Source organism: Lemur catta, chromosome 2, assembly GCF_020740605.2.
Source record: "Lemur catta isolate mLemCat1 chromosome 2, mLemCat1.pri, whole genome shotgun sequence".
NCBI lineage: Eukaryota > Metazoa > Chordata > Mammalia > Primates > Lemuridae > Lemur > Lemur catta.
The window spans coordinates 44,590,549-44,599,903 of NC_059129.1; positions in this window are offsets into that span (position 1 = coordinate 44,590,549).

Sequence of the window (9,355 nt, forward strand, 5' to 3'; positions counted from 1 at the left end):
TAAGGGGGGGAAAAGGCTTGTAATCTTTTTATATCTTTTGAATTATTATCTGTTAAAAAAAAACAACAACAAAACAGAAACCAAACACCTTGCCAACTGAGGTTAGGGGACCCTTTTCAAAATAAAGATTCCAGAGTTTGATTCACTAGATCTGGGATGGGGCCTAGGAAATTTGCTTTTTGGAAAATCTAGAAGATTTTGATTATTAGCATGTTTAGAAAACTCTTAGGATCTGTTCTATTCAAGAATGTAACTTTATGTGTGTCTGCGTCTATACTTTTTAAAAGGCTTGTAGCTAGAAACTGAAATGGTTATAAGTGGATTGCTTCTTTTCCTAGAAACGTGAATATTTTGAAGAGGGGCTAAACTTAGGTACATAAACAAGGGGTTAAAAATAGAGATCCTGACATTTAAATGATTTTTTTATGAGACAAGGTTGTGCTCTGTTGCCCAGGCTGGAGTGCAATGGCACATTCATAGCTCACTGCAGCCTTGAACTCCTGGGCTCATGTGATCCTCCTGCCTCAGCTTCCAGAGTAGCTAGGACTACAGGTAGGCGCCACTATGCTTGGCTAATTAAACTTTCTTTCTTTTGTAGAGATAGAGTTTCACTATGTTGCCCAGGCTGGGGTCTCAAACTCCTGTGCTCAAGCAATTCTCTTGCCTCAGCCTCCCAAAGTGCTGGGATTACAGGCATGAGCCACCGACACCCAGGCTTAAATGTTTTTATGCTGATCCTCCAGAAGTTGAATCAGCTTCCTCGTCTGAACCTTTGGCAGGACTATTTGTTGCTTTTTAGTTTCTCATTCAGTCCCATCTTTTTAAGAAGGACTTAAGTCTCCGAAATCGAGAGTTTATATGTCTGACTTTTATAGCTCAGATTTGTTACGAAAAATCTTCTGCAGACTTAAAGAGTTTGTTAGGGGAATCCCTGCCTACTGAGCTTTCTATGTGACTCAGCAAGTTTCTGGTTTGGATGGCTCTGTCAGGCTCAGGGTGAAGAGTGTATCTTTTGTGTATGCACAGAAAGCCCATAGATAGATACCTATTTAGGTTTTGTAAATAGCCTCAGGAATTTAGGAACAATCAAGGTCTTCCAAAAGGAAGCTTTTTCTAAAGTGTATTTTTAAGGTTAAATCTCCCTTCTAGAAATATTTCTAGTCTTTGAAGAAAGTATTTTACATGGTTTCAGAAAAACAGTAAGATGATTTGAAAGTTTTAACAAGCTTTAACTGCAATGAACAAAAGTAGGAACAAATAGTTCTAAGAAGATTCTTTTTGTGTTTTTATCAACTCCTATGTCAAACTATAATTCATCTAGTAATGAATGATTATGACATTTCCTTTTTTGGAGGCTGTGAAGAAGACAGTAGAATTTATTTACTGTTATAGATTTATGCCTTTAGACATCTGGTTTAATTTTAAAATATGAATGAACTATAATGTGAGAATTTGTATATGTACACACAAGAATACTCCTAAATATCAAGAATTTGAAGTTAGTGTCAATGGGGGATAACATATTAATACTTGCTCCCCCCCTTTTTTTCCCCATGCTGTCACTTCCATTTCCACCACAGTGTAATGGCAAAAGAGCCCCCAACTGATAAAGAAAAGTCACTGCAGCACTGTGACCTTACTTCCTTTTCTGTGAGCAGATCTGAAGCCATTTTGAGTGCACTTAAAGGTCCAAGCTCTCATCATTTCCACTGCTAGGGCTTTTGATGGTTTGTCAAAATGCTAGTCCCCTTGATTCAAAGCTGCATGAGAGGCCGGGCGCGGTGGCTCACGCCTGTAATCCTAGCACTTGGGAGGCCAAGGTGGGTGGATTGAGTTCAGGGGTTCGAGACCAGCCTGAGCAAGAGCGAGACGCCGTCTCTACTAAAAACAGAAAGAAATTATCTGGACAACTAAAAATATATATAGAACAAATTAGCCGGGCATGGTGGTGCATGCCTGTAGTCCCAGCTACTTGGGAGGCTGAGGCAGAAGGATTGCTTGAGCCCAGGAGTTTGAGGTTGCTGTGAGATAGGCTGACGCCACGGCACTCTAGCCAGGGCAAAAAGAGCAAGACTCTGTCTCCAAAAAAAAAAAAAAAAAAAGCTGCATGAGAAATAGGATTCTTGTACAGAAGCATAGGCTAATTTGGTCATCCTGTCATCTGTGTGGGAAAGGTCCACTGATGATTGTCTCAATTACATAGAATAAGTATTAATTAATTGGAGACATTTCTTTCCTTCCCAGTGAAACCATAGGGTTAGACATTCTGGACAGAATCAAATACAGTATCTAGAATAGTTCATCAGACGAGCAGGAATGAGATAATCAGAAATGTTGCTTATTGTCCTTGCTGTTTGGGGTTTGAGGGAATTTCAGACTTACAGAAAACTTATAAGAACTGTACAGAGAACACTTATAAGCCCTTTACTCAGATTAGCCTGTTGTTGGGTGTTAGCATTTTACTCCATTTGTTTTATTTGTCTCTTCCCTCTACATAGGTAGGATTTTTGTTCCCTCAGCCATTTGAGAGTAAGTTGCTCATATCATTAATGTCATGCCCTTTCCCATAAATACTTCAGTGTGTATTTCCCAAGACTAAGTATATCCTCTTACACAGCCATGGTTCAGTATCAAACTTAGGAAATACAACCTTGATTGAATGATCTGCCAACTGTATTTCATTTTTGTTTATTGACCCAACAATGTCTCTGTAGTTTTTCTCCCTCTCCTGTATAAGATCCTCTCTAGAATAATTTACTGTATTTTTTTGTAGTATCTCTTTAGTTTCCTTTAATGTAGAACAGTTCCTCAGCCTTTGTCTTTTATGACATCAACAGTCCCACCCCCTCTTCGTGATGGTTTTTTTTTTTTTTTTTTTTTTTTGAGACAGAGTGTCTCTGTGTTGTCTGGGCTAGAGTGCCGTGGTGTCATTCTAGCTCACAGCAACCTCTAACTTCTGGGCTCAAGTGATCCTCCTGCCTCAGCCTCCCGAGCAGCTGGGACCACAGGCACATGCCACCACACCTGGCTTATTTTTTCTAGTTTTAGTAGAGATGGGGTCTCACTCTTGCTCAGGCTGGTCTCTAACTCCTAAGCTCAAGTGATCCTCCCGCCTCGGCCTCCCAGAGTGCTAGGATTACAGGCTTGAGCCACTGCACCCGGCTTCCACCCCCTTTTATGTAATAGAATATTCCTCATTCTGGGTTTGCCTGTTGTTTTCTGATGATTACATCTGTACTGTGGGTCCTCAGTTATGTCCCCAAGATATTCCTTCTATAGGCAGCACACAGGGTCTGTCTGGCCCTCATAGGTATTAATTGTAATCACCCATCAAGGTGACTATCCAGTTGTTCCATACTTGTTCCTTTTGAATAAGCATCTTTCCCCTGGCTGCCAATTAAGAAAGCCCATTGACTTATGACCTCATCTAATGATAACACTTGTTTTTTATCTGTCAGAAATGCCATTCAGAACAATAACACCTTGAGCATAGCATATGAAGCTAAGATCTCAAAGCATTTTTTGAGTGCTTAGCTTTCACAGTGACCCTGAAAAATGGATCTCCTAATCTTTTCCTCCTTTGCTTTGTCTGTGCATCATATCGTAGTACTTTTTGGGGTTGGTTGTTGAAAGGATAAAGAAGTGAAGGGTAGAATAAAGAATTTTACCTCTGTACTTGAATGCTACATTTTCCCTTCATCCCTTTTATCTCAGGCATCGGCTGGTAGAAGTGAAGCATAGGAAGAGGGACAAGGGGGAGAGCAACACTGTAGAGCCTAGAGTGGCAGGCAGAAAGACATTACTAATTGTTTACCCTGGTATCGATAACTATCTGTAAAGTAATAGAACATGTTATTTTAAACTGGATCGATGGCCATGTGCAGTGAAGAACACATTTCCCATAGCTTGTAGTTGGGTGAGGCCAGGTGGCAGGGGGGAACATGCCTTTTGTCTGCCCTTTCTCTTTCCTTTGACTCTTTACTGTTGACTAGAATGTGCACATGGTGTTTGAAACACAAGCAACCGTATTGGACCATGAATTGGCAACTAAGGATGGTGTTAACAAGATCTAAGGAACCTAGGTCCCTGTTAATTGAAGAGCTGCCATGGACCTTAGACTTCTTTTACATGAGAGAAAAAATAAACAACCTTTTTTTTTTATTGTAGTCACATGTTACTGTGAGTTTTCTGTTATATGCAGTTGAACCTAAACCTGAATGATAAAAAGAAGAGATGTTCATGAAAGAGAGTTATATCGATGAACTTGCTAGAAAAACTCACATGAGGTCTGCCACTCTCTAATATTGCTCTGAGTCCAGACACTATACTGATAATAAATAAGACAAAATCTTTGTTATGGTGCTTATATTCTAAAGAGGAAGTCAGACAGTGACAATAAAAAATACCAGTCTTGGGTGTTACATGCCATGAAGGAAAGTAAAGCAGGTAAGGGGATGGGGAGTACCGATCAGGGGCACCTCTGTGTTGGAAAGAAGGAGGGAGTGGTAGTGGTGTGGAGAGTCTGGGTACAAGCTTTCCAGGTGGAGGGACCAGCAAGTACAGAGACCCTCAAATGGGAGTCTACTTGTATTGGGGGAACAGTAGGGAGGCCAGTGCAGCTCAAAACAGACAACTGAAACTGTTGAGAGTGATAAATATGTTGATTATCTTGAGTGTGGTAATGATATTGCAGGTATGTGTATATGCCAAAACTTTAAAAATTATACACTTTATATTTTATGCACTTTATATATGTGTACTTTATTGTGTGTCACTCATACCTCAATAAAGCTGTTTTTAAAAAATCATAGCTACCACAATCTAGAAACTACCCCTAAGAATCCTTGCTGATATTAATAACATGTCTTTGCTACCCAACCCTCTTGCTCTTGACTTTTACTATAAAAGTATTTTTCCTTCTTTGCACAGTTGTCCTTCTTTGGGCATTGCGTATGACCTCTTTTGTTCATACATAGCACAGCATGGGCAAATGAATGTTTAATCATGGGTTAAGAGATGTGGCCATCCTGTCAAGCAGGTGAGAGAAGCTACTGGATCTGAAAAAATGGATCAGCTAGGTGTTTTGAAAATATATGATTGGGGAATATGACTCAGCAATACAAATAATAAACTTGATACAACAACAACTTGGATGGATCTCAAGAGCTGATATTGAGTGAAAAAAGCCAGTCTGAAAAAGTCACAGACTGCATGATTCCATTTACATAAATTACAAAATTATGGAGATGAAGAACAAATTAGTAGTTGCCAGGGTTTAGGGATGGTATTGCGGGGCGGGTAGGGTGTGACTATAAAGGAGTAGCATGAGGGATATCTTTGTGGTATTGGAATAGTTTTATATCTTGATTATAGTAGTGGTTACATAAGTCTACACGTGATAAAGTAATATAGAATTATACAAACACCCCCCAATATCAACTTCCTGGTTTTTATATTATACTATAGTTATGTAAGATGTAACCATTGGGGGAGACTGGGTGAAAGTTACATGGGACCTCTTTCTATTATCTTCATAACTTCCTGTGAATCTATACTTCAAAATAAAAAGCTTAAAAAAAATCAGTGAACTTCCACTTTAGGAAGATGGAGTGTACTTTTCTCTATTTGTACTGCATAGTACAACTAAAAACCTTTAACATCCCCATGTCAGTGGACATACATATATATTATATGTATGCATCAAGCATAAGAGTGAAAAGTGGAGAGAAGGCAGACCTATTAAGGAACTCAGGATCTACGCAGCAACATGGTGAGTTTCTTGGGTGGTTTTGGTTTTTGTTTTATCTCATATGTCCCAGACTTGGGGCTGAAGAAGTTGGCAACCAAGAAACATTGATAGGCATAGACAAACACTCCAAGAGCCAAAGGACCGGGAAAGAGGCATTTTAGCAAGCAGGAAACTTAAGACAATAACCACTCTATGCCAGCCCACAGAAAAAGCCTTTACCCCAATCCCCACCTAGGCCAGCAAAGGCCAAGTGGGGAGTTTTGACTTCCATCCTCCTAGGGCTATAATGAGGTGCTCCAACCCCTTCTAGTTTGGTGTCAGAGAAGGCTTTGTAAGGAGCTGGGATTTTCATCCCCATCCAGCTATCACAAGGTGTTACTCCATCCATGAGTGGGGTAATGTCAGAGGAGACTGGCCTTTCACCACTGCACAGTAGTAATAAGGTTGCCCGTATCCCCATGTCAGTGGAGGCCTTGAAGGGATCAGTGATGAGGTTCTCTGCCACTTCCAGCTAGGGAGTATTAGTGAAGGCCTACTCAGAAGCTTAGTCCTGCAGTACTGAGGAAACTCCTCTCTTGGGTGTCCCATGAGGCCAAGTGGAGAACTTAGACTTCTGTTTCCATCTAACAGTACCAAGAAGGCACCTCCCCTTCTGCTGGACCAATACGAATAAAAGCCAAAAGCCAGCAAAATAGAAGGTTTTTTTGTTTGTTTTTTAAAGACAGGGTCTTGCTCTGTCACCCAGGCTGGAATGTAGTGGCACAATCATAGCTCACTGTAACCTTGAACTCCTGGGCTCAAGCAATCCTCCCACCTAGAGCCTCCTGAGTAGTTAGGACTACAGGCACATGCCACCATGCCCAGCTAATGTTTCTAAAATGTTTTTGTAGAGATGGGGTCTCGCTATGTTGCCCAGCCTGATCTCAAACTCCTGTCCTCAAGCGATCCTCCTGCCTCAGCCTCCCAAAGTGCTGGGATTATAGGTGTGAGTCACCATGCTCAGCCAGTTTGGGGAGTTTTACAATAAACACTCAATTACCATACGACTGTACTGGGCGTTTATCCCAGCAAAATTAATACTTATGCTCACACAAATACCTGTACACAAATATTTATAGCAGCCTTATTCATAATAGTAAAAAAACTGGAAACAATCCAGATGTCTTTCAACAGATGAATGGTTAAACAAATTGTGGTATATCCATATCATGGAATATTAGTAATAAAAAGGGACAAGCTATTGATACACATAACTACCTGGATGAATCTCCAGAGAATTATGCTGATTGAACAGTATAATCCCCAAAAGTTACATATTGTATGATTCCATTTATATAACATTCTTGAAATGACCAAATTATAAAAATGGAGAATGGATTCCCAGAGGTGAAGGAAGCAGTGGGTAGTGGAGGAAGATGGGAGTGGCTATGAATGGCCAACTGACTGATGGAAATGTTCTGTATGTTGACTGTTGATGTCAATATCTTGGTTGTGATATTGTGTTCCAGTTTTGTAAGATGTTACCATTGGGGGGAACTAAGTAAAGGGTACAGAGATCTCTTTGTATTATTTCTTACAATCTATAATCATCTCAAAATGTTTAATTAAAAAATATGTACAGGTTGCCTTCAGGTCCCTTTTGTCTTTATATACTTTGTATTTTTAGCATTAAAGGAAAAGATAAACACATTAAAACTGAAATAAAAAAATTTTTTTTAAAAGTGCACAGGCCAGGTGCATTGGCTCATGCCTATAATCCTAACACTCTGGAAGGCCAAGGCAGGAGGATCACTTGAGCTCAGGAGACCAGCCTGAGCAAGAGTGAGACCCTGTCTCTACTAAAAATAGAAAAAATTAGCTGGGCAACTAAAAATAGAAAACAATTAGCGGTGTGTGGTGGTGCTCGCCTGTAGCCCCAGCTACTAGGGAGGCTGAAGCATGAGGATCACTTGAGCCCAGGAGTTTGAGGCTGCGGTGAGCTAGGAAGACGCCATTGCACTCTACTCATGGTAACAAAAACAAACAAAAAAAGCAGAAAGCAAACAAAAAAACTGCTCACACATTCAAACTGTTGATGAGAATATGAACTCTCCTATTCCCTGGTCCCTAAAGGGCAAGATTTTTGTAAAACATGAGTTTTTGCATTCAACAAAAATGACTCATTCACCAGGCATGATGATGCATTCAGTGAGGATGCTGAGAGTCTCTGAGCTGAGGTAGGTTTTGTTATACATAGCTGATTCAAATGCCCAATCATCTCTGCTAGGGTGCTCCAGGAAGAAAAGGCTGAAATGCAAGAAATTGCCCCGAGGCTCCCTGTGGCCGACAGCTGAATTGGGAAAAAGCAATAATGGCTAATAATGCTGGCAGGAAACTTCTTTGATAGGCTCTATTGGTCTGTATTCTGGTGAGAGGAAGGCAGAGGGACAAATAGTGATAGAGTATTCGGTCCTATTGGAGGGGAGTGGGTAGTACAGCACCTGGGCCAAGGATGATTTGCTTTCCTTTTAGGTAATATTTTGGGGACTTCTGGGAAAATTTGAACTTATGACACAGGAATAAACAGAAATGCATGACGTCTGTTGATTATTTTATATGGTTGACCATGCTTAGATTATCTCTGAAATCAGGTAACAATTGGTTTTGGGGGAAGGAGCCTGAATGGCTGAGGGACAGGGGAGGAAGGGAGACTTACAGTTAGTTGTATGCCTTTGATTTTTGTATTATGTGCATGTAGTAAATATATTCACAAGAATGAATAAGACTTCCTTTAAGGCTGTCTCAGAGTGGTTTTTTTTTTTATTTCCTTCAGGTTTTTGCCTAAATATTTAAGTCCAGATAACTGCCACCTTTTCTTTTTTGCAACTGGGTCTACAGGTTTCCCTGGCATACTTTTAGGTGTAGCGATGAAATAGAGTGGAAACAGCACTGGACTGGGAGTCAGAACACTTGGGTCCTCATCCTGCATCTCATAAATAGGTAACCTTGGGAAAGCTCTTATTTCCCTGGGCTTCAGTTTCCTTATTTGTAAAATGAAGAAGTCGATCTCTAAAGTCCTTGGTGATTTTAACAAGTTGCCGTTCATTTTCTTCTGCCCCCCCACACTGGGGAGGGAGTGCTAATGCAGCGCACGTCTTCGGTCTTCGGTAAACATTTGCCACTGGTTACGGAGCCAGAGCGGCACGAAGAGGCTGACGAGGCGCCCCGGTCTCAGTTCTGCAGCACAAAACCCTCAGCAGCCGGCCGCAGTGGCGTGTTTGCGTCTCTTCTCCGGGTCTGTGGGGTCCTTTAGACTCCTTTCACTCCCCAGCCTGATTCCTGGAGTACAGTTGGTGCTCAAATAATTAGTGAATGCGTGAGGGAAACAAATGAGAAGTGGAGCCTGCCATCCGGGAGCTGCGCGATTATCTAATGAATTTCTGCAAAAAGTTATTTAGTAAACGACCCCGACGCCTCAAGGCGACTGCCGCGCGCGAACCCCGCGCAGTGCGGACGGAGGAAGGAGGCCCGCCGCCTGCGCTCGCCGGGAGGCGGGCCGGCGCCGGGGGCGGAGCCCGTCGGCTCGGGCGCTGCGCGCGCGCCTCGGCCCCCGCGAGCCCGGCCGGC